This window comes from Mandrillus leucophaeus, unplaced genomic scaffold (genome assembly GCF_000951045.1).
Source record: "Mandrillus leucophaeus isolate KB7577 unplaced genomic scaffold, Mleu.le_1.0 Scaffold925, whole genome shotgun sequence".
Lineage (NCBI taxonomy): Eukaryota > Metazoa > Chordata > Mammalia > Primates > Cercopithecidae > Mandrillus > Mandrillus leucophaeus.
In genome coordinates, this window is record NW_012110086.1 from 1,157,696 (window position 1) to 1,183,687 (window position 25,992).

Consider the following 25,992-nt stretch of genomic DNA (forward strand, 5'->3'; position numbering starts at 1 on the left):
CACAGCTAATAAGTGGTAGACATTCAATCCAACCTCATGCCTGTCTGACTCCAAAGCCCACATTAATTCCACTACCCACCCCGAGATTGAGGCATCCCTTGATCTTTCTTCAGGTTGCTTGTATACCACATTGACTAATTACTCTGCAAAATATTAATTGATTTTCCACTGTGTACATAGAATAGGTTTTGATCTCATAAGAATATGAAGAATAACAATACTAATGACAATGAAAATAATAGCCAATATTTGCAGGATGATTACTATTTTCCTTCTTTGTTCAGAATATTTTATAAATATTGCCTCATTTAGTAAGATACTCGCACTTAGGTACCTGGACTTCAAACACATTCCACCATGCCCTTGAACAATGAGCCTCTCACCCCTCATTATTGGGGGCTTGGTAGCAGGCAGGAGCAAAGAGGGGGCTGTAACCCACTATGGAGCCCAAGGCAGGCAGGGGTACCTTGGACTGTGGCATGGCAGCTCCATGTCCAAACTCAAATATTCCATGCTTTGACAACTGCTCCAGTAATGTTTCCTAAGGGAGTCCATGAGCAGAATGTATGGATCCCGATGGGGAGAGAGAGCCTGTGAATCAGTAGGTGAAGGCGTATTCATCAAACACAAACTCATGCATTTTTTTTTAAGCTCACTCATAGGGGCTCAATTTTCCTCCACTCCTGGCAGTACCACACATAAAGATAGCCTTTCCCGTCTCAGCAAAGAGGCAGGGATAAGCAGGGTTTCAATCACATTAGAAGAACCAGAGAGTGGACATTACTTCGAATTTCCTAGCTGCAAGGTTTTGGAGAAACTTGGAAGCATCACTGAGCCAGGAGAGGGAAAATGGAAGCCAATGAGGCATGGCCATCCCAGGTATAACAGCTCCATGGTGGACAGGGAGGGGGCTCACACTTCCTCCTGTTCTCTCTGCTTATTCAAACAGCCCCGCTTTTCCAGCCAAATCACATGGACAGCTCCAGCTTTCCTTCTCTCAGAGGATGAGGTGGCCCTCTCCCTGCTAAGAGCTAATTCTGCCCCATCTATTCCTTCCGTCTCTGGCATCTTCAACCTCTCCTTCCCTTTGACTATCTTTTCTTGATCTACTTCTTTTTCCAAACCATTGAGTTTCCCCTTAAAATTCAGAATAAAAACCCTAAACATGTCTTCTTCTAACAATAGTCTTATCTTTCTCCTTCTGTTCTCATCCAACTTTCTTCAAAAAGTAGTTCACATCCCTACTGTCTTCACCTCATTCTCTCATTTTCACTCCTCAGTCAACTGTCATCTGGTCCCTCGTCTTACTTTTTCATTGAAATTACTCTTATTCAAGTCAGAAATAATGACCTCCTGTCTAGCAAAAACTACAAAGCACTTTCAGCATGCTCTGACCTTTCTCTGAACATATCCACATCTCTTGCCTTTGTAACAGTTGACACAATTAACCCATCTCCTCCATTTGGAAACTCTTCTTCCTCAGCTTCCATGGCCCATTCCTCTTTCCCAGTTTTCCTCTTACAGGGTTGGTTTATTTGAGCCTAACTGTAGCTCACCTCTTGCTCTATGTCTTCTCCTTGGCAATTTCATTTACGATCATGTCTCAAAGTCACATTTGCATACTAGTAATTCCCCAATCTTGATCTCCAGTCCATGAGTTCCATCTCTACATGCCCACCTGTCTGCCAAACAGAGTCACCTGGATGACTCCCAGGTACCATATGCCTCAGGCTCTTTATATCCAACATCACATTCATCATGTATAGCTCCTGCTCTGCTTTCTTCTGAATTCTCTTTCTTGATTTGTAGCATCTCCATCTGCTCAGCTGCCTAGCCAGGAACCTGGACTTTTCAACATTCATCTCTTCCAGTGCTCCATTTATATCTAGTCACCAGTCCTGAAATTTTTATTTCAAATATAGGCCCGTCTTATTCCTGATACCACTCTCTTAGTTATAGATTATCATTATATCCTTCTTGGACTATTGCAATAGCCTCTATTCTCCTTACGCCACCCAAATCTCTCCTCCATACTGCTCCCAAAGCAATCTTTCCAAAATGTGGAGCAGGCCGTATTAGTACTCATATTTGACCAGACAAAGTCCAAGCTTCTTTACGTCACAAAGAAAGGCTTACTATATGTGTGATGCCGGCTTTCTTTCTAGCCCCATTGCCTGTCCTTGCTCTTTATGGAATAACAATTTTGTGCCACTTGTAATTACCCCCAAACGATCAAGGCCAAATGTTTTCTAGCTGTCTGCTCAGAGTGTTCTTCTGCCTCAAACATCTCTTTTCCTCTCTCCTCCACCATCTCATTGACTACATCATCTCTGTAGTCTGTTCTCCCAGTTGACTGGGCCCAGTTGGTTATAGATATAAGGAAGTAACTTTTGCAAACCAAGCCCAACCTTTTAAGCAGACAGAGTAGGTATCTGCCCACATGGTTTGAATGGTGGGGCTTGAGGAAGCTGATAACAAATTATCTTTTATAATTTAAAATTATTTCATTATAGGGTTATTAATCTGATTTTCTTTGCATTTTTGTTCTTGGAGAGGTCTCTATATATTTTTCTGAGAGGAGTTTAATCCCCTAAACCTTTGTCAGCTACCACACATGAGAAGGGGGCCATGACAGGTACAGAGGGTGAGGCTCTCAGCAAAATGGGACATGAGATAAAAAATTGCACTGAGGAGGAGGAAGAGGATTAAAATGCAGGGAGCTGATAAAGTGCTACATATCACAGACAACATCGCACATCTTGGGTAAATCATGTGATTATCTAGTAAATTAGGATTCAAGTTAATACTTAGATCATTTAAAATGAGGAAATATAAATATTTTTCCTGAATAATACAGAATTATCACCCACGAAGCCCTACATTCATTTTCTTAAAGAAAAAAACTGCCAAAGATAGATGAATTGTTTAATGGGATTTTATGAGATGAGTCAAAGTATAACAAAGCTTTAGAAATAAAAGACAAAGATAACAAACTCAATACCTTACAGGTCATGGGAGACACAGTGAGGAAAAAATGATGTTACTATGAACAGACTGGGAGGAGAAAACAAGAGGCAGGAAGATAAAGACACATTCAAAAAATGTGTTGACCATCTATTATCCAGACACTGAGATATGGGCATAATCCCTGCCTTGAGTAGTTACCTGGAACTTGGCAGGTACTCAGGATAAATATTTGTGGGAGGAAGGAAGGAGTGAAGGAAGGGAAAAAGGAAGAAAGGAGGGAGGCAGGGAGGAAAGGAGGGAGGAAAGGCTTTGTATTCTTCTTAGTCTGTCCAAGGTGGCTGAAGTTAACTAAATCTATACTTACTGTTTAGCTGTTCACCCATTTTATGTTCTTGTCTATGGTATGTTCTTCTAGAAAATTCGTAATAAATCCATTCTCCACTGAGGTTAGGGAGCACTCTTCCATGCTATCTACGGACTGCATATCAGCTCACCATGTTAAAGTGATGAGTTGTTTAATAGACAAGTGAGTGGCAGGGTTGGGGTCTAAAACCAGGTACCAGTAGGACCCCAGCTAATCATGTACCTGGGCCCTGTGGCCATGCTTAGGATTGCAGGAGGTCTCCCCGCTTGTCTAGACCGCTAGCCAGGCCAGCCATCCATTACTTGTCTGGAAGGGGGAAGAGAGGTGGCATGGTGCTCAGGGCTGTGGCAGGTCCAGTCTCGGTTTCCTAATCAGTCTATTATTTACAGGCTCCAGAGTAATGGGAGGAGGGGCAGGCTTATAACCTGTGATGAGAGGGGTTTATGTGTGTTCTGGGCCAGTTCTGTAAGACAGCTGCCCCTATAAAGGATTTATCAAGACAATAAAAGAAAAAGGAAAGAGCCTAAAGACCCTCTAGTGAAAACAGCTTTTTTATGGTATGAGAGTATAAGAGGGAACACTTTGAAAAGAAGCCACACTTCCCCTGCCCACCCTACCCACCCCTTCTCCTACCAGCCCACATAGGCGGAAATGCTGTCTAATCCTTATCTCAGGGGCTAAATACTAGAAGCATTTAAAGTTTATTTTTGTCTTATGACATCCGGCCTTCACCACCATACCCCAGATAGGTTTTCCTTTAATTAGGAATGTCTTTCCTCTTTGGGCTATTCTTATGGATGAAAGTGAGGAACTTGGGGGGCACTTGCTATACATACCCCACACCCCCTGTTTTAAGAGAGCAATAATAGGTTCAGCTCAATGGGCATATCTTAGGCCTCAGTGAGGATTTGACCCAGACTCTAGGAGGGTAGCGCAGCTTGAAGGAGAAAGGGTAATGCTTGGAGGAGAAAGGCGAATGCAGAACCTCAGATGATCCATGTAAGAATCATATATATTTGTACTGGTGTGATGACAAGCAAGCAGTTTCAAAGCATCCTAATCATAACAAATCTCCATCTCAGAGATGAAGAAAACAGATTTATCAAGTCAGAATATGGTGGAAGCAGTGAAGAAACCCATCCAGATTCCACAGCTATCAAGGAACAGAGCAGGGACCCCAACTCAGGTCTCCCAACTCCAAGTCTTGTTCATTCTCTTCTACCCCACTTCTGCCTTTGGGTTGGTGTTGCCATTCTCTGTGGTCAGAGCATCTAATCTGAACCAGGTCCTCTTCTAGTGAATGTGGCTGACCACTAAGTGGGAAGGAGAGAGTACAGAGGAGAGGGTTCATTGTGATTTCAGGATACAAAGGATGCGCCCTCCGCTTCCTACATTAGCTTGAATGTTGGTGTCCAGTAAATCATATCCATCCTCTTACTCTCTTCTACCTCCCTGAATAATCTCTTACAACCTCTTTGACTTCATAAAACCATTTACTGATGAGTCTCAAAATACTATTTCCTGAATAGATATGTTTTCTAGATATCTCTTCCCAGATGTATCCAAAGTCCCTGAAATGCATGTGATAAAAGCTGCACGTATCAGTCTACTGCCTGCTCTCCATCCTGTTCCTCGTCCGCCAGAAGTCCAACTTTATATCCTGTGGGTCATACTAGATTTCTTTCCTATCCTTACCTAAACATTTAGCTGGCCACCAGCTTCTGACAATTGCAGTTCCTTAGGACCAGTGGAACCTGCTCTCTGCTTTACTTGCAATCCCTTGATTTTACACACAGCGACTTTCTGGCCCACACTGCACTAGAGACCCAAAGCTGCCCTTTCTGCCTCCACTTGTTTCTTTTCTCACTGCTTTCATAATAATTCTTCCTAAAGAAACAAATTCAATCAGATCACTCCCCTTTGTAAAATAATCTTTCAGGGCAAGTATTTTGACTTCATGGCCCAGCCAGTATCCACCATTCACATTTCATTTCTTGTTGCACCTAACTTTTCAGCCTTACAGTTTCCAGCATGGAAACTTCCTTTATCTTGTTTTTGCACCCAAAATTTTGCATAACATGCTTTCATTGCCTCGATTATTTTGCCTTTCTCTTTGTTACCTGGCTACTTCAAATGTGGGAATTACCTCTTACAGGGCACACGTCAGGAATTAACTCTTCTAGGGAGCATTTGTGGACACTTTCCCTAAGAGGTAGGTAGCATACCAGGGTACCATGTGCATATTTCTGTCATAGTGGTTATTACATTGTAGTGTAATTCTACATTCAGCCAGGTTTATCTGCCTCATCCACACGACTAGGAAACTCTTGTTTTCTGCATCTTGTATGGCTAGTATCTAGAGAAATGCCTGAGGGTAGGAGTGTTTAGCAACACAGTTGCTAAATGAATGAAGGCAAACTTCAGATGGACTAGTAGCCTCTGTGGTTATCCAAGCACATTCATAATCAGAGACTCTGACCATGGTGGTTATAATTGTTAAAAGTGATGCTCCCATTGAATTTCTTCACCACACAGCTCTACAGAAAGAGACTCACAACTCTGAGGCTCCTACCCAGAAATAGTTACATTTCGAAGGTGTCTAGTTTTATCTAATGAAGTTGTTTTAAAATTTAAATCAGGCATCTCAGCTCTGGGAAAGCCGCAAAGCCCTTCTTCACATAGCCCAGCACCTACATTTCAATCCAGTCGGGCTCTTTACTTGGTCCTGCCCTATGCCTGTGTTGGGTGTTGGGATAAAATGTGGGTTCCACGCAGCCCAGGATTTGAGGAGCTTGGTGAACACTCACTCGCCCAGGGCAGCACTGATTCCTAGTGCCCTGCACACCACCTTGCAAAGCCAGGGGCTTCCTAAAGCCTTGTTTATGAGTATTCTGGCAGTGAAGACTCAATTATCCAATTATTCATAATTCATGTAAATAACCCCCAAACTTGTTTTGAGCACCTGCAGTATGCCTTTTATATAGAGATGAATCAGAGATGTCCTCTCTGCCCTTGTGAAGCATTTTAGGGCTTGGTGAGAGAGAGAAATGTATCAACAGGCAATTATAATACAATGGAAAATGAGCTAATAGAAGTCTCCACAAAAAGCAGGTTTTCCGGACAGAAGGAAGAGAGGAGAATATTCCAGACGGACAGAACCACATGTATAAAATGTGAGAAGGGTGGGAGAGAGCATGAGAGGTTTGAAGAACCATTAGAGAGCAGCTGGGATATCACAATATGAGAGCAGATGGGTTATTTGGGGAGCCTGGAAGAAGGAATGGTGAGAAAGGAGATTGCAGAGGCAAACGAGGGGTTGCCTAAGGTGGAACAAAGAGAAAAAGGAGGCTGCAGCCAGACTAAAGTTTGGAACTTCTCACCTTAGATCCTAGGGAGCACCATATGACTCTGGAACAGCCAGAAAAGTGGAATCTGCAATTTTCCAGGAAAAGGATGGTTCTGGAAATCTGCAAATCAAATAGATAACTGTTGAATTAATGTAAGAAAGGGAGGATGAGGAAATGATCTGGGGCTGTGGCAGCAAGGATGGAGGGAAGTGAGTGATTCCAAGGTCATTGGTGATACGCGATTGTGTGTGAGAACATCCGTTAGCACAGAAAGCAAGTCAGGCACTCAGCTGTGTGCTGAATTAAAGCAGATGTGAAAGCACAGGAGGAAATATTAACAACATTTTCATAAAATATTTATTTTAAAAATCAAAATCAATGTTAAAAATGTATTAACAAAATATCAAAATTTCAAATAGTTAGGATCAGTATTACTGATTTTTCCTTTAGCCTGTGGCTCTGCTATGGCTTGACTTGGTACTCTACTGATCCTAACTTTATTTAAACTTTTGATCTGTCATTCATCATGGGGTTTTTGCATTGATTTCATTTTGGAAAAAAAAAAATACTGCACTAAATTTTTGTTTATCTTGATTATGTCTTTTTGTTTGTTTTTGCACTCTCCTAAATTTTGCAAGTGCTTCAACCTACTCCTGGCCTTGGAACAGAGTAGAGCAAGGGAGAGGGGGATTTATCAGGAATGATTGCAAGGGTAACATCAAGCAGGATGCACTGATGTACCAGCACGATGCCTTATGCCACTGAAGGACAACTCTGTCTGTTCCTAAAAGTGACTTTGCTTGGATAGCGGGATACTACCTTTCCTCTACCCACCAAAAGTTGTCACTTGATACTAGGCATTTACACCAAATGAAGACATCATACAGACCCCCCACCTCCACCCCGACTTCCTTCCTCTGAGCCAACTGAGTCTGGGTCTCCCAGGATGAAACTCACATGCAGCTTGTGTACAACTTCCCTAAATGCCACAAATGCTTCGGAATAAGCATGGAAATTGGTTTCTAAGCTCCAGCAGTTTCTAAAATAGGAGTGGTTTAAAATAAAGCAGTATAATAAAAGGGATTCCTATAGAGCACTTTGTGGGAAATAGCAGTGAGCCTCTGAAACAGAAAACTTGGGGAAGGAGTCAGAAAGGGCATCGAGCCATTCCTGAGTGAGGGGGCACGGGAGGTAACCATGGTCCTCCAGGAAGAGCGGCCAGCTCTGTCTCCATTTTCTTCAGTCTGGGTGGTGGGGGGGAGGGGGATGGGGGAAACCCATTTCTTTCCATCCCCTGAAGCTTCTTTTCACTTTATATCCCGACTTGATACAGATGTAATATATTCTGTAAGTGCAAAATTTGGGCTGAAAATTACTGTGGCCTTTGAAAATGGAGGAGGGAATTGAGTGGGGGTTTTCCAAATTAATGGCAATGTGCAGATGAATACACTGGGCACAGTGGGGTAGAAGTAGGGAGGGTGCTAGGAAGCGTATTTCTAGACCGATGACTGCATATAAAGCATTGCTTGAGTGGAGAAAACAATAGAGTAGGTAGAAATGGACATTGATATAGAGAATTTGATACGGATGGATTATGGATGGAAATTTGAGGAGAGCACACCTGGTAACTTCAGTTTCCTTACAGGAGTGTGGGAGAGAAGGTTGTCTTGTAAGAACATGGGCTTGAGGTAAATATTTAGCAGAACACTGAGGGTTAAGAGAAGTAGAGATTGAATTAGCCAAAGATACCGAATGCGCTTGGAGAAGTCCTAGAAGATCCCCTGAATGTGGAGGCAGTGAATGTGTGTGGCTTCCATCTCCACAGTCACGTGATTTGTGTCTCTGGCTGGGCTCAGCTTTCTGGGCAAAGGCTTGGAGAAGGTGAGCCATAGGACTGACCCCAGTTTGGGAAGATGCAAGGCCTGCGAAGGTTGGGGGGTAGTGGATGGTGGAGAAGAAGGGGGAGAACTTCAGATGTGGTTAATATCAGGGGCAGTGTCTGATGTGGCCAGCAATTATAGACGTGAGCCATGCTGCTAAGCCTCAAGCTTCCAAGTATTCTGCAACTTTTTCATAACACGAGAACGAGCTGAGGGAGCTGTGTGGTTGCAGGGCCCTGTTGCAGGGAAGCACCCTAGGTCAGCATAGGCAACCACACAGCCAGTGCTTTCTAGCAACTAGGGCCCCTTTGGTCCTCTTGGCATACCCTTGCCATCACGATGAGCTCTGCATTGTTAGCAGTACAATCTCTGCTTTTGAAATGTATCCACGCAGCCCCATATTAAGTTACAAAGGAAAGAAAAGGAAAGAAGAAACAGCCTATTTGCTCCTCTGGGACACATTTAGGAACAGGCCTGGTAAAGAAGACGTTGTCTTTGTGGTACCGTCAGTTCCCACTAGTCGTCCTGTTCATAATGACAATGCTCATATATGGGGAACAATGATGAGGGCATCATCCTCAGGTTGATAATTAAGATAGATGCCACTAACATTTCTTAAACCATGCTGCACACGGCTGTCAGGGCAGGAGGGAATTTGAGAAGGCGGTATATAATTAACCTAGTTGGAATTGGGCCAAGGGACCCAAGGTTAATGGCCTGGGAATGGGAGCATTAATGACCACTAATGGTCAAGCCCCTTTTCATGTCTTACTCATTAGAGCTACCTTTTATATTCTGTAAGATCATGGCCTTTGGCCTCAGGACCAAGGGTAATGGAGAGTTGCCACTCCCCCAGACGATGCGTTCTGCATTCTGACAGCTTCTGTCCAGCTCTTGAGTCCCCCGCCCATCACAATCTTCAGGTATAGTGTACAGCAGATCCCCACACATAGCAGCCATCTGCTGAGCCCTGCTGATGAGAGCTGAGACATATACATCATGCATATTCATGGACAAAAATTGTTTCAGGTTTTTATTCAACAGATTGACAAAAGCTTGACATCCTTTTGCTTTTACCTGTTTGGCCCTGGTGTTCCTTTCTCCAGACACTCCCTGGGTGAGCTGGAATAGAATCCTTAACCACTCTGGGATGTGTCCTCCCTCCATCATATTTGGTGGCCACAGGAATCATTAACGTGAATCTTCACAGGCTTGCACGCTGCCTTGATTGACAAAGAAACTGCTATTTTTGTCCACTCTGTTTGTCCTTTCCCCGTACCTCCAAAAGAGATTTAACCTCCAAAGAGATTTCTACCTCATAAGCTAATCTCCTGTGATAAGCTTTTATGATGCAAATTTGGGACAGTGGATAGACAGAGACAGAACTAGAGTAAAGGAGATGAGGGTACAGACTCATGGGAGAGAAGAAAAGGCAGAAACAGAGCAAAGGAGATGAGAAAGTAAAATTTACTCTGGGTGTGATTTGTGTGGGGGAGTCGAGCATGGGTCCTGGGAAAAACGAAGCTTCAGGCAGCTCTGTTATATGTGAGAGAAAAAGCACAAGCAGAGGAAAGTTAATTGTAAGAAGTCTAGCTGATGGTTATCAAGCAGATCTCTTTTAATCTTCTTAGAGGGCTAGAAGTAAACACTGGTATTAGTTTTAATTGCATCAGGTTGTTGAAGCATTTTCCTTTGCATGGGAAACCCCAGCACTGGGTCATGTGGGGTTCTGGGATGACCTGAGTTTCCACGTTTAACTGGAAGGCTGAAGTCAAAGCTTCGAAAGAAGCTCAAACAGGGATGGTGGCTTTGCCTCCTCCTTGACCTTAGTATTAGAAATACATTCTGTGGTTCCGACTTACCTAATGAATTTTAAAAACCGGAGTGTGTTGAATATTGCTAGAGACCAAGAAGTGCCCCTGCTCTCTGTGGTGAGAAGGCTCTTGGGTTACACATTCGTTTCAATCCTCACATCAAGTCTCAAGAATGGACATTACAAACCCATTTGTAAACGTGTAAACGGAGGCCTACTGCCTTAGAGTGACTTACTCACTTGTGATCATGAAGTTAATAAGAAGCAGCTCCACTCAGAGTAGGAGTCTGACTTTTTATAATAAAAGGGAAGGTGAAGAAAGAACTAGAGATACTGAAAGTGGAAATTAAGTTCTTTAGGAGAGGCGGGAATTCAATGAAAGCTACAGGGCTCTTCTCCAGCTTCCCTTGCCAGGCTCATCTGGAGGTTTCTCTAACACTCAGTTACTTTGAGTTCTTTGTTGGGAGAGCGAGAAAACCGGCAGCGAAGCAGAGCCGCTGCCCCTCCGCTGCATTTCACCCTGCGCGAAAGCCTCAGCTGGCTGCTGGCCTCCGCCCCTGCCTAGGCTCTTTCTTCGCACCCAACAGAAGGGCGGTGGGGGAAGCAGAGCCTGTCTTCTGCCCTTGGCAATTAGGGTCCAGGTAGAGGCAGGACAAGGAAGACCCGCCTGGTGCTGCCGGCTTTGGCATTTCCTCCACAAACCTGCAAGACAATTCATTCCATTAAATCATCCATAATCAGATGCAGTGACTATCATTTTTGTGTGTGTGAACGTCTCACTGGCTGAACACAAACATCTCAATAGCCACAGCGCCCTCATTTTCTTTGTCGGGGACAACAAAACCGAAGGTAATGAGCGGGCGGAGGGACTGAGTCCCAGGGGGCACACTCTTTGGAGGAGTCTCCTGGGCTTCAATACATCTAAAGTAGATCCAAAAGAAAGCAGTGATTACAGTCTAATTTTCTGCCTGTATTATGTTAAGTGTCCTGTCTCTACACAAATGGCAATTGCTTTATGCCAGAAATCTTTTACTGAATTCCTCTTATTGGTAAATTTTGTATTAAAAAAAGAGAGAGAAACAGACTAAAGAAAGGTTTTTCAATTTAAAGGTGAGACTATGAGGATGTCAGTAAAAGATACAAGACTGGCACATCCCCAGGAGTTGATTTTCCTTTTCAAATGCAAGTATTGGAGAAGGCAAAATGGTCCTGTCCTTTGAATTTGCCAGTTAAGGGGCAGAGGCTCCCAGTTTTAGCTGGAGGGGGACACAGTTCTGCCTCGGGCAGCCCACTGGGTTCTTTGTTAAGACTACTGAGGGGGCTGAGACAGGAGGCAGAGGTGAAGAGAGGCTGATGCATTTGGCCCTTCCTGAGTCATCAGATGGCCATCCACAGGAGAGTAGACAGACACCTGAGACCCTCTTCCTCCTGCGTGGACATTGCCCCTTTCCCAGGAGCAATGAGAGTCAGCCCAGCCACATCATTGACTTCCTCTTCCTCTTCCACTCTGGGTCTGAAGTCCTAAAGACATCTTTTTGCATGCTCTTCCTTCATCCACTCCTCATTCGTGCTATGAATACCTCCTAAGCATCTTCCATGTCACAGACAGTGGGCCACACCCTGAGAATTCAAAATATCATTATAAAAAGGAAGTGGGAATTATGATAGTCAAACAGAAATGGAACAGAAGCATTGAAATCAGAGATCTTAATGGAAAATTCCACCAAACCCCTCCTTGCCTTGAATAAATATCTGAAGATCTTATTCTTGAAAAATAGAGTGGGAGGAGGGGACTGCTGATTCCTGCCTCAGAGTTGTAGAAAGGATTAAATAATATCTTTAAAGCAATTAGCATAGAGCCGGTTATCAATGCCCAATAACCATGTGTTGATTCCGCCCCTATTTGAAATTCTCAGTTGGTACCAGAGCCTTCCCCCATCCCAGAGATGCCTCTGATCCACAACCACTAGGGCATCATGCCCTCCAGGCCAAGAGGCAAGCACCTTCCCCAAGTAAAATGCAAATCTGTGGTCCTCTTGACAGGAGGCTGGGAGGAAGGATGAAGGATGAAGGCTGTGACATGACCACCTGGTGGGGCAGGAGGGATCTGGGATCAGTTCCAAGCAAAGGCAACAGGGATGCGAGAGAGGCCCTTCTGTGCCAGCTACCACATCAGGCATTTTGTATAGATTATTTTGCAAATGTGTGTAGGGGGGTGGGACTCCCCATCCAATCTAATCTCAACAGCTCTGGGTGAATGTTCGTGGTGATGTCAAAAGACAAATACTAAAGTGAAATGTCCCAGAGTCCCTGAAGAGAGCCAAGCCTTGGTCTTTGGGCACCAAGGCAGGTCTATTTCTGAGGATGTGTGGCAGGACCAGTCATTCCAAAAAGAAATGAAGATTCATGTTGCAGCCGAGAATAAGTGGTAGATTAGCAATAAGCCAACTTTTCATCCAATATTCCCTGCAGACAGGGTATTGATACCAGGAAAGATCAGATTATTCTCCAACCATCCTGAATGAGAAACTGGGACTTAATTTAAACTTGTCTGTATGTGTCACATGCCACTGCTGAAATGGGTATTGTAATTTTCTTGACTGGTTACCTGCAGTGTTGAGTGCAGCCTCAAGGGCATGACTGAGGAAGAGGAGGAGGATATTGGTCCTCATTTCTCAGAGATCCTAGGCAGGGATTGCAGTCCACACTTCACCTATGATGAGCTATGTGACCTTGGGCAAATTATTTCTTTGAGCATGCTATAGCCTCTATAAAATGGGGATTGTGACATCTGACAGAGTTGTCGTGAGGTTCAATTTAGATAACACAATTTAAATACCATCAAAGGAACCGCCATTTACTGGACACTCAGTTGATATTAGTTCCCTGACACAGAATACAGAATGAAGGACACTTGGCAAGGGTTTAGTGTTTGATGATGATGATAATGATAATAACAGCATTACTGTGGGTGTTCAGAAAAGAAGACAAACACGGGACTCTGTTGCCTCCAGAATTTGGCAGGGAGTTGAATGCTAGAAGTGGAAATGGGGGTGGTTGTAGCTTTGCTGATTCATGGTACCAAAAAGGCACTGAAGTCCCAGTTCCAGGCAGCAGAGTCGTCTGTGGCATGCAAGACACCACGCTGTACGAGGATATAGCTTCATTGTACTGCTTGGTCGCTCAGCTCAGTCTTCTCCATCTCAGGTTCCCAGGTCCAGCTGCCAATTCATCTCCTTTCCCCGCAGCGAGGATGCTCTCTGATGGGAGCATCTCTCAGCTCCCTGACCCGCAGCCACCCAGCATCGCCTCTTACGAACCCTCTGGAGCCTGGCAGAAATTGATTCCCAGAGTGAGTTTTTCTGGTCAGGAATAAGCAGGGATGTGAAATAACTGAACTCCCTACAATTCCACCTTTGGGATCCACTGGAATTTAGAGCAAGTTTCCTAAAACTCTGGGTTCCGTCATGGTCAAGTTAAACAACTCCCATCACCCCGGCAGCCTGTCACTTTCTTCCTTTCCTTCTTTCCCTTTCCAACCACATTCTTCTCCAGCTTCCCTTTCTCCTTTATCTGCTCCTTTCTCTCTCACTTAGTCTTGCTCAAAATTGCTCTCCAAGATTCTTTTTCCTGCCGTCCCTCTGAGGAAGCAGACGAATAGCGGGATGTCAGCCCTGGATGGGCCATAAATAATGCATAATGCCCAGAAACAGCCGGAGCAGCCCTCTGATTACAAAGAGAAGATCCTTTGATAACATATTATCCTATTTACTTTTTGTAATGCCACCAGTTCTTCATTCAGCAGCGATGCGCACCTACTTGCTCACCAATTTGAAACCCCAGCAAAAAAAACAGTGTTCCCGCTGCTGTCTGATCCTGGCTCCACCACCAGGAGGGCCTGTCAGACATCCTCTTCTGATGCCTCTGCTGCCATCCCTGGGCCCCTGGAAGCCTGTCAGAAAGGTGGTCAGTCTTTTCTCAGTTCAAAGCATATGTTTCTTTATTTTAAACTCTTGTTATAGCCTTCATGTTTTGATTCTTGCTGAACTCTGGAGAAGATAAAGGCCTCTAACTCAGCCCCCTGATGTATATAAATATAGCACCTAATAAGTTCCATATTTGAGACCCAGGGCTTAGTGAATACTAGGTGCCCCAAACATAACCCTGTAAAGTAGGCTATTATTATTTCCAGTTTCAATGAAGGAAATTATGACTCAGATAAGCTAATTGATTGGTTCAAGGTTACCAAGCTAGTAAATTATAAACCCCAAATTGAAATCCAGTCGCCATGACTTCCTCTTCCATTATCATTTTCTTTCTACGTATTAAGATTTGGAATTTGGAGACAAGAATAGGTGAGTATGTTAGCCAGGGTAACAATAGAAAACAGAATTTTATTTTATTCAAGTGAAATATAGTATTGAGGAGACAATTTACAGAGGTTACAGGTGGGATAAAGAACACCTAAAAGGAATGTGGAGACACTCAGTGGTTTGTAAACAAGAAAGCTCTTGCCACCTCTAGGCTTAAAGAAGAAGGGGGAAGGGATAATGTTTTGGAGCTGAGGGGAAGGCTGGAGCCATGGAGGAAGGTCCGCCTGCCGGATCTCTGGCCTGGAAGGCTCAAACACTGACAGGTGCAGCTCTGGAGAAGGGACAGAATGGGGAAGAGGACCATTTTCTTTGTCCAGGCATTTGCCAGGTTCAACTCGAACCAGCCAGCAAGGGAGAAGGTGATAGAGTTGGTGGGGTCTACATTCCCTGGCATGGAGCAGAGCAGGAAGTGGGGAAGGGTCTGGAGAGCAGTCAGCACCAGTGCCCGGTCCTTCTTCACAGGGCTGCAGGCAAAAGAGCCACTGCCTTCCTACCCAGACTCCATACCTACAGGGGGAATCACCGTGAAGCCAAGAAAGCCCAAGCTTCAGGGGCTTTTGCCGTTATGTATTGCTTCATAACACTCCACCCCAAAACTTGGGGGATTCAAACAAGAACGACTTACGATTTCGTATATGTCTGTAGGTTGGTCGGGTGGTCCTTCTGCTTTTCCGTGATGTCAGCTGGAGTCACTCGCACAGCTGCATTCAGCCTGGAGCTCAGCTGGGTCTGAAACATACAAGCCAGCCCCACTCACATGTCTAGGCTTTTCAGTTCTCTGGCACAGAATCCTGATCTCTGCACATGATCTTGTGTCATTTTATTTCCTAGCCTGAACTTTTTTTTTTATGGTGACTGGCTTCCAGAAGGGCAAAACCTGTCAGGCCTCAAAAGACCCACATCAAGACCTGACACAGCATTGCCTCTGCCTCATTCTATTGGCCAGAGAAACTTGCAGGCCAGCCCAGATTCTAGAAAAAGGGATATAGATTCCACTTCATGATGGCAAGTACAGCATGTGCATACAGGGTGGGAGGAATTCTTGGAGGCCTCTCTTCAGCCAGTCCACCAGTCTGCCTTCTCACTATAGCACTTCATGCCCTTCTTATGTGGAAAATATATTCCCCCTCTTTTCAAGGGATCCAGAATTTTCATCCCATTATGACATCAAAACAAAGTCCAGTAATCTGTATTGGGCTGAGATGTGACTGTGGCACTTCTTGGGCTAAAGAACTGTGAGCTGAAAATACAAGGTAAATCCCACTATATCCCGCATATAATGGTGATATAATGCTAATACGAGCACAGGATACTTGCAATAAACACTGGCATTTAAAAAGGCAAAGAACAGGAAACACATCACAGTTACTGGCCCATAACAATTCTAAAATCCAGGAAGGCATTCATTCACTGTGCATGAAGCTTTCCTGGGAGCAAAGAATTTTCTGTGATTAGCATCAAGCTCTGCCTCTGTGAGGGTTCTTGATTCGAGCCAGAGATCCAGCAGGTGAACCTTCCTCCATGGCTCCAGCTCTCCCCTTGGTTCCAAACATTATCTCTTCCCCCTTTTTCTTTAACTGTTATTTTCACATTTTGGTTGATTCCACCTTCTGGCCTCTTTGCTATGCCCTCAGGTTCATTCTTCCTTTTTCATAAGAAATGGCCCATGTTTGCAGCTGAATAACTTTCTCAGCTTGCTTTTTTCCCTGTAGAAAGCTTGGGACTCAAATGCCTCTTTTCACTTTGAACTTCCTTATCCCTTTATTCAACCTGGCAGTTCTCTCATCAGGACAATTCTCTTTAAAATATTGTGTGTCATTCATTGACCTCACTGAGGCGCACTCCGTGCTCCATGCCCTAGCATAATTCTTTCAGCAACTAACCTCTCGCTGCTTTGCGTGTGTCAAGCAACATCGTTATGATTTCCAGGAGTTCTTTAGTCTGGCTTGGAAGGTCTAGGAAACATTGCCTTGAATCTTCTAGAATTCTGAAGAAGGTGTCCTTCAGCCATAGCCTTGATCTGATCTTTACCCAAAGGCCCATATTTTGTGAATCCTTGCCACCTGGAAAACTATGCTGGAGGCCCTTATATTTTCTATAATTTTTCTTGAAAACTGGTCCGTTCTTTGGCTCCTCTCTCCTTTGCAATTCCTCAACATACACTACTAAAACAAGCCACCTGGCCTTAGCCAAGTTCACAAGTATTCACTCACCTCTCCATTGTCCAAGCCTCTCCTCTTCACTCTCTGTCTTAGTCTTTTTCTGTTGCTATAAAGGAATATCTGAGCCTGGGTAATTTACAAAGAAAAAAGGCTTGTTTGGCTCATGGTTCTGCAGGATATTCAAGAAGCATGGCCCCAGTGTCTGCTTCTGCTGAGAGCATCAGACTGCCTCCACTCATGGTAGAAGATGAAAGGGAGCTGGCGTATGCAGAGGTTGCATGGCGAGAGAGGAAGCAAGGGTGGGGGGAGGTGCCAGTCTCTAACAACAAGTTCTCACAGAAACTAATAATGAGGATTCACTCACTACCAGGAGAATGACACCAAGTCATTCATGAGGGATCCAGCCCTATGAACCAAACACCTACCAGGCCCCAACTCTAACCCTGGAAATCAAATGTCAACATGAGGCATGGTGGGGCCAAACAAAGCATATCCAGACCATAGCTCCCCCCAACCTGCTACATGATCTGAAAGCCAATACCGCAAGTCTTAGACTTTTGTCATGACAGCATCACACATCTAATACGATGTCATTGTCTGTTGTTTTCATTATCTATGGCTGGGCAAAAAGTCTTCCAAAAACGTAGTGGCTTAAAACAACAAGTATTTACTTGCTCATGATTTTGCCACTCGTGTAAGGCTCAGCAGGGTTGACCCAATGCCGTTCCACGTGGTGACCGCAGGAGTCATTTCCATGACTGAGTTCAGCTGGGTGCTCCTCTGAAGTTGAAACATCTAGGAAGGCCTTGTCTGCTTATGTTTGGGGATGGTGTAGTACAAAAAGAGCTAAGAGAAACAGGGCCTGTCACTTGTACTGTCTGCTTACAAGATTGTGGAAGAGACACTAAGAAGATAGTCACCTGGTCATGTTTTGTAAACTCTACTCAAGTGAGACATTTTAACTGCAATCAATCAGGACTTCCATTGCTTTTAACCTGATATAACATTCATCATATTGCAGGTAGCATTGGAATGGCAAAGAGCATTTTTGGTATTCACCTAAGAGAAATTTGAGTTGGGATGCCTTGAATTTGCATTTCATCAAATGTACTTTATGTACCACACATCATGTCTATGCCTATTACATTCTTGCTAGCTGTTCTGACGTAGGGATGGCTTTCAGAAATGTGTCTACTGCCTGCAATGCAGACACAAGTGTCCCCCAGAAGTCACATGGTGCAATATGAACATGTCTCATGTGGCCCAGTATTGGGGATATGTGAAGAGTGGAGGAAATTTGAAACTAGTCTGTGGAAAATTCTACCAAGTATCATAGACTTTGAAAGAAACTCAATGTTTTTCCAGACCAAAATCCTAAGAATTTCTATAACATTACCAATCATGATTAGGGAAGCTGAAAGAAACCGTCTTGAGTTATCATTTTAAAAAATCAGTCAACTATGCTAGAGTATATACTGAATTATCTTTCTGTTCTTTCTATAGGAAATGGTAACATAAAATTCTTTGCATTTGAAGATGTAATAAAAAGTATATAGCTGAGAATATAGGAAAATATTACAAAAGTGCATTGGGGGAGATATTTAATAACAGTATTATTTTCTTGGAGTTTCTGATGTTTGTGGGTATATTTTAGCTTTTAAAAAAATTATTACTTGTGATTTCTCATTCTAATTAAATACATCCATACCTAATTTTATATTTGTAATTGCATATTCTTTTCTTAAAGAGCACCTCGAAATGGTATAATATTCAAACCCCACTGAATCTGGGCCATGTTCATACCTAGACCAGAGGCTTCACTCTCAAAGGCAATGTGAAGATATGAACTAATAAAGTACTGGAGTTGGTACTATCTCCCAGCCTGAAGAAGTCATGTTCCGTATAAAATGACTTATCTGTGTTGCATTTCTGGGGACAATAGGGAATCAGAGGATACCAGAGCGAGATAAGAGGAGGAATGAGAACAGCTAAGACAAATGTCACCTTATTCAGTGGCTTCAGAGACAGACATGGGAATGGTAACTTTAGGCCACAGGACACCCTCAGATCTGGTGAAGATCTGGGGACACAGGAAGAGCAATGCTGCTTATAATAATGCTGACAATAATAACAACTCATTAACCTAATTATTTTGTATTCAGCACTAGCTTGAGCACTTTATATGTATTAATATATATGATCTGCCTAAGAACTCTACAAGACGGTTTTGATTGACATATCCATTTTGGAAATGGAAGGAAAGCATGGAGATATGCAAGAATTTGCCCTAGGTCACTCTGCCTGCACCTGCTGGAACTGGGGTTCCATGAGTCCATCTGCTCCAGAGGCTGCTGGCTTAACAACTCACACCTTTGCATTTGTATAGCACTGTGCAGTTTATCAAGCAATTTTACATACAGCATCTCACTTACAATCTTAATAGCCCTGAAAAGTTGGAAGGGCAGTTGCTGTTGCTCTCATTTTATGGGTGATTAATTGAAATCTAAAATTGCAAAGTGAGTTATTCATGATCACTCAGCTATCGGTGGTGGTATTGGAGCCGAAAGCCAATCTTGGGTGCATTTCATTTTCTCACATTGTGTATTAATAAATTTCAGCTGTAGTTATCTTCAGTTTCTAAGACATCTTTATGTATGATGCTAACACGGTACCTTCCACAACTTTATAAAAAGGCATTGTTATTATCCCAGTGTTACCGAGGAAAAATACGTAGTTTAGAGAAACAATCCTTAGTGGTACGACTTCAGATTCACAAGCCACACTCTGTCCTGCACCAGCAGCCACAGCCCCAGTCTACCCGCTAAATCCCAAACACAACTTGGCCCTTCTGAGGCTAGGGGAACAGAATATGGATTCAACACCTCAGGACTTCAAAGTGCACGCTGGGTTCAGGGGACATTAAATAGATCCCTGTGTCTGGAGCATGAATATCAAGTTGAAAAAAATGGGACCAGATGTGGAGGCTTTGAGTATCATGATGAGAACGTTAATTTGCAGGGAGCGAGCACTGAGTATGCACAGATCTGTACTAGATTCTGTGAACAAACTGAAGAAATAAAAGTGTGGTCTTAAGCTGCAAACTGTTTGACCTCTTGTCTAGGAGTAACAAACCCATATGAGAGAAGCAGGAAAAAAAGGCAACTTAGGGCCAGGTGCGGTGGCTTATGCCTGTAGTCCCAGCACTTTGAGAAACTGAGGAGGGCAGATGGCTTGAGCCCAGAGGCTCAAGACCAGCCTGGGCAACATGATGAAACCTTGTCACTACCAAAAAAAAGAAAAAAAATACAAAAATTAGCTGGGCTTGGTGGCACATGTCTGTAGTCCCTAAGTTAGGGCTGGGGTTGGGGGTGCTCAAGTGGGAGGATCACCCGAGTCCAGGGAGGCTGATGCTGCCGTGAGCCGTGATCATGCCACTGCACTCCAGCCTGGGCGGCAGAGTGAGACATTTTCTCAAATAAATAAAGCAACTTAGAAGTATTTTTGAAAAAACAGATAAATGACTTAAAAGACAATTATTATAATGTCCACTGTGTTTTAAGATCATAGAACCATACATTAAAAGGAATAATTATAACCATAATACTTAAAATGGCCCCGAGACCCATGGAAAAAAAAGAGCCCTGCTTTCTCTGTGTGTTCCATTTTAAGGTGACAGAGCAGGTGATCTAGGTTGTAGCTTCTCTTGTGGTCATTCATAAAGGCGAAAATTCTCTTTTAACCCACAGCTCTTTGGATTAATTTTTCTTCAGCTCCTGAATGTACAACAACCACAACAACAGCGCTGATAGCTGCCATTGGTTCATGGCTTACTGTATTGGGTAACTCACATGGATTACATCTGATCTGAAGCTACTCTGCAAGTTAGATATCAGCACCCCCATTTCACAGATGGGGCAGTGAAGCCCAGAGATATTAAGTGACTTTTCCAAGTGATAAATCACAGTTAAGCACAGGTATAGAAGAACGTAAGCCCCTGAAACTTTTTGCTACACGGTACTTCCCTATTCCTTTACCCGGAAACCAGTACTAGAATTTCATTTTCCATTCCATCAAGGCCGAGAATATTATCATATTCACAGCATCCACAACTGAGCTGCACCTACATAACCAGCCTATTTTTTTCTCTGTAGCCTCTTATTTCAACTCCGCTTTCATGCCAAATTTATTATCGTTTCTTCTCAAATACCTTTTATTCTTATACTATTAAATGTCTGTCGTTCAGCAAGTTCTACTTACCTAGATTTTATCAAGTACTGTACTCAACATGTACACGATTCTCCCTCTCTAGAATGCACTTTCCCCGTCTCTACCCATCAAAATCCTATATATTCTTTAAGACTATGCTCTTACATGTCAGACACATAGAAAATGTAAACAAATTGTTACTATTATTATTTTCATCATCAGTTTTCCAATAAAACTTTGAGCCCCTACAATGTCTAAGCTCTGTGAGGCAGTAGAGATAAAATTACCAATAAGTCATGATATTGACCCCCAGGAGCTACGATCAGTGTGTGGGAGGATAGGGCTATTTGGTGATAAAACACAATAGAGTAGGGAGGAATAGCTAAAAGTGCCATGGAATATAAAATCCACTTTCGTGTTCTCATAGAAGGCTTTCCAGAGGCGGTACTAGCTGATGCCTAATGTATATGGTGAAGTTAATCAGATACAACTTCCATGTTACAGTAACCAATTGTGCCCATTTGCTGGGGCTGGGAGTTTTTGTGAGATATGGAACTTTCACAGCTATCACTGGGACAGTCCGGGGCAAACTCAGATGATCGGTCACTTCATTGCATGTGCAAAGCTGATAACCAGAGTCTGGTAAAATATCTTGAATGAATGCATAAATGGATGAATGAATGGTTCACCTATTCATGAAAAAAATAATCTCCTACCAACTGACCACCTTCCAAGTATTTGCTAGCCAACTTGACTTGAGTCTACGTAGCTCCGCCCTGCGAGGTCCTGTCCACTGTGAACATTCATTCTGGGGTTTTTGTCATAGCAAGACTTTAACAATGAAGATGCAGCTGCCACCAGAAGGTGGGTGGAGGCAGCTCTGGGAAATCACTTTCTCCTGCTCTTCCTCCCAAGTCTCTGTGCTTCATTAAAATATGTATGACAACATTTCTCCTCATATTATTGTATCACACCATCCTTAATTGCATAATTCAACATTTTCAAGGGTATTTGGAGGAAATTTGGATGGTTCATCGACTGGTATTTGAAGGAAGCTGAGAATTAAATTTGAAAACATGAGGGAAAATTAGTAGTAGAAGAGACTGATTGAAGGGCTGACATGGGCCAACTCTGAGTTTTTGGGTCCTGCCCCCTCTCCGCTTTCACTGTTTTCGGGTCTTTGGCCCTACACATAGCTGCTAGTTCCCAGCATGGTCCCAGGGGACAGCCAGCACAGCCTGCCACTTGCCATTCAAAGAATCCTGCCGTTGGTAGTCCTCTCTCCCACACTCGCCCTTCCCTGTTGTTTCTGTTGTCCTTGTTTGTGATTTTTGATATACACTTTGAGATTGCATGTCTTTGCTTGCTCTGTTGAATGCATACGTCCTCGGCTGATTGCAATCACGCTGATTGGGAGTTGTGGCCCAGCGGCCAGGAAGGCTCTGCACTGCCTGTGCTGCAACCGGGCTCGCTTCTGCCTCTCTGCCCCATGACTTTCCTCTCCCATGATGGTTTCCCGAGGCTTCTTTCCAGCCGCCCATGCAGTGCTGGGCCAGTGTGGTGGATAATTGGGAGTAGGCTGCCCTCCTTCTCTTGGCTCAGGTGCTGAGATCATGCGCTGCAGCCTGGGAGTGTGGCCAGAAGAAGCAGGCCTGGAAACAGGGCTGGGCAGGATATGGGGCGCTCAGGGCCTCCAAGGCCCGGGGCCAACATTCAAACGCCAAAGTGCTTCAAGCTGGGGAGGGGGATTGGGCCCTCCTCAAGGCTCAGCAGAAGCCCCAGGTTAAAGTCAGCTTCTTGCTCTTGCTCCTGCTCCCAGCGAACCCTAACTGATTGCTTCCGCAGGGAATGTGCACAATGATACATTTGACTTCATTGGTGGGATGGATTTGCTAGCAAAAGAGACTGCTGGAGGGTGAGAGAGGTATGGATTTATCAAAAGGATGTTGAGAGTTTGAAAAATGATTGCAAGATATCTGAATTCTTTTCCAACTCTGCCAAACTTGAGATGTTTGGCTAAATTCAAAGCTGAACTCATTAGGATTGAAGGAAAGTTGACTTCTGTGGAAGCAAGTGAATGTCCCTTAACGAAGAGCTCAGAAGGAAACAGATCTCCTTTCCCACATCTCCCCTGCCACTGGGATTTTCTGGGTGCAGTTCCCACAGTGTGGCTAGAGAGAAAGAGGCATTTTAGGGTTCTTTCCAGTTCTGGAATCTAGGAGTCATGGCTGAGAACAACCTAGACAGGCCGGGCCAGTGGCTCACGCCTGTAATCCTAGCACTTTGGGAGGCCGAGGCGGGTGGATTGCAAGGTCAGAAGATCGAGACCATCCTGGCTAACACGGTGAAACCCCGTCTCTACTAAAAATACAAAATATTAGCCGGGTGAGGTGGCGGCCACCTGTAGTCCCAGCTACTTGGGAGACTGAGGCAGGAGAATGATGTGAGCCCAGGAGGCGGAGCTTGCAGTGAGCCAAGATACTGCCACTTTATTCCAGCCTGGGCGACAGAGCAAGACTCTGTCTCGAAAATAAAAATAAAAAGAATAACCTAGACAACGGCTTTACACCCCTTCGCCTTAAGGAATGACACTTTGAAGGTCCTGTGGACAGTCAGCTGGAGTTCAGCCCCATGTCTGGTGACACTGCATCTGTGCACCTGTCCCTTGGCAGCATTTCTGCAAACCCTACCTTGCTCTCTGGATGACTGTGCTCACCTGAAAAAAGGTCTACCCTTTGTGATAGCACTCAGTGTCTTGCTGCAGACAAAGCAGCGGGGCAAATCCCTGGGCAGGCCAGGGCCGGCACAACCACAGCCAAATGTAAAGGGGCCACAGACATACCCTCATTGCTCCCCTGAAGAGTCCACCAGCAGCTCTGGGAGCCATAGGCTGAGTGAGTGAAGAAGAGCAAAGCCCCTTCACTGGGAAAGTCATTCTGACCCAGCATCTTCATCAGCTTATTTGGGAGCATTTAGCTTGTTCCAGTTCAATAATGCATTCAATAAAACCGTTAGTGCCTGACGTGAATCCCAAATGGGTATGTGGCTGCCAGGCATGCTGGCCAGCCAGCACCTCCTCCCCCATCTCCTGCAAATGAAAGCCAGGTGACATTAACATGATTAGCATGGATAACATGAAAAATGACAGCAACTTGGGAGCAGGCACAGAGAGTTTTTTGAGGCCTCAGCAGACAGCACAACCAACCACAGAACTCAAGCCAGCACTGGAACCTCAGGCCTCTCCCTCTGGCTTCCTACTGAGCCTAGATGGGAGGTGCCGCTACTGCATTCTCTCTAGCAGGATGTGGATAATTCAAAGACTGGGCTTCATGTCACAGGCTGTTCAGGGTTTGGAAGAGAAACGTGGCTCTACGTGACCTTCTGTCCAGAGAGGAAACCCCTATGAAATGGGGCCTCCATCTCCTGCCTGTCTATCCTTGCCCTCCACCTTCAAGTTTGCACCATAGGTTACTATTTCTTTTATTTATTTATTTTTTCGAGACGGAGTCTCACTCTGTGGCCCAGGCTGGAGTGCAGAGGCGCAATCTCGGCTCAGTGCAACCTCCGCCTCCCAGGTTCACGCCATTCTCCTGCCTCAGCCTCCCGAGCAGCTGGGATTACAGGTGCCTGCCACCACGCCCAGCTAATTTTTTGTATTTTTAGTAGAGGCGGGGTTTCACCATGTTCCCCAGGCTGGTCTGAAACTCCTGACCTCGTGATCTGCCCACCTTGGCCTCCCAAAGTGCTGGGATTACACACGTGAGCCGCCGCGCCTGGTCCATAGGTTATTCTTTCTCAGAGGCCCTTCCTGAGAGCCTGCATGATGTGTGGTGCCCATGTTGGGAGTACAACCACATTAAAAAGTGCCTGTGGGCAGGAGCAGCTTTGACCAGGGTGTAGGATACACTAAATTCCTCTTCAAAGGTTAGCCTGTTCACTTCCTTTAAAATTCAAGAGGGAGAAAATTGTTAAGTACAATGAATTCTGAGTCTTCTCTCCAAAGAACCAATGGGTCAGTATGCTCAGCTTCCCTGTTCTTTTTTCTTTATTTTAAAGTTTGACTTCCTTGTTCTTTATGTCTCCTTGCCCCTCGTTTCCGTAAACAACACCCTCCTAGCCTGTATCACCTGCTGTGTCCTTAGTCATCCTTAGTCACCTGCTCTGTCACCATCCCTCCTGCCAAAACTACTCACCCTGCCACTCCGGCTCGTACCCTTGCTCTCTTTAAAATAGCCAATCGGGGTGGCTCACGCCTGTAATCCCAGCACTTTGGGAGGCCGAGACGGGCGGATCACGAGGTCAGGAGATCAAGACCATCCTGGCTAACACGGTGAAACCCCGTCTCTACTAAAAAACACAAAAAATTAGCCAGGCGTGGTGGCGAGGGCCTGTAGTCCCAGCTACTCGGGAGGCTGAGGCAGGAGAATGGCGTGAACCCAGGAGGCGGAGCTTGCAGTGAGCTGAGATCGCGCCGCTGCACTCCAGCCTGGGGGGCCGAGCGAGACTCTGTCTCAAAAACAAAAATAAATAAATAAATAATAAAAAAATTTAAAAAAAATAAAATAGCCAATCGGAATTAGCTTAGACTGTGTGGTCCAACCCTAGCCAACAGAGGAAAGACACAGCAGCAGGGACTCGCTGCGTTGGGAATAAGACCCCCCTCCCCTCCCTCGTCAGGTGTGCGCTCTCCCTTGCTCCATCTGCCAGATGCATCCTTCTACTGAAGTAAATTGCCTTAGCTGATCAAACTTTTGCCTGAGTGCTATTTTCACTTGGTGGCACCAAGCATTTACTTCCAACGAGAGGTTGGAAGTACGGGCTCTGCAGTCAGACAGACCCAGGTTCAAACTCTGGCTCTACCAAGTACTGGCAATAGGACT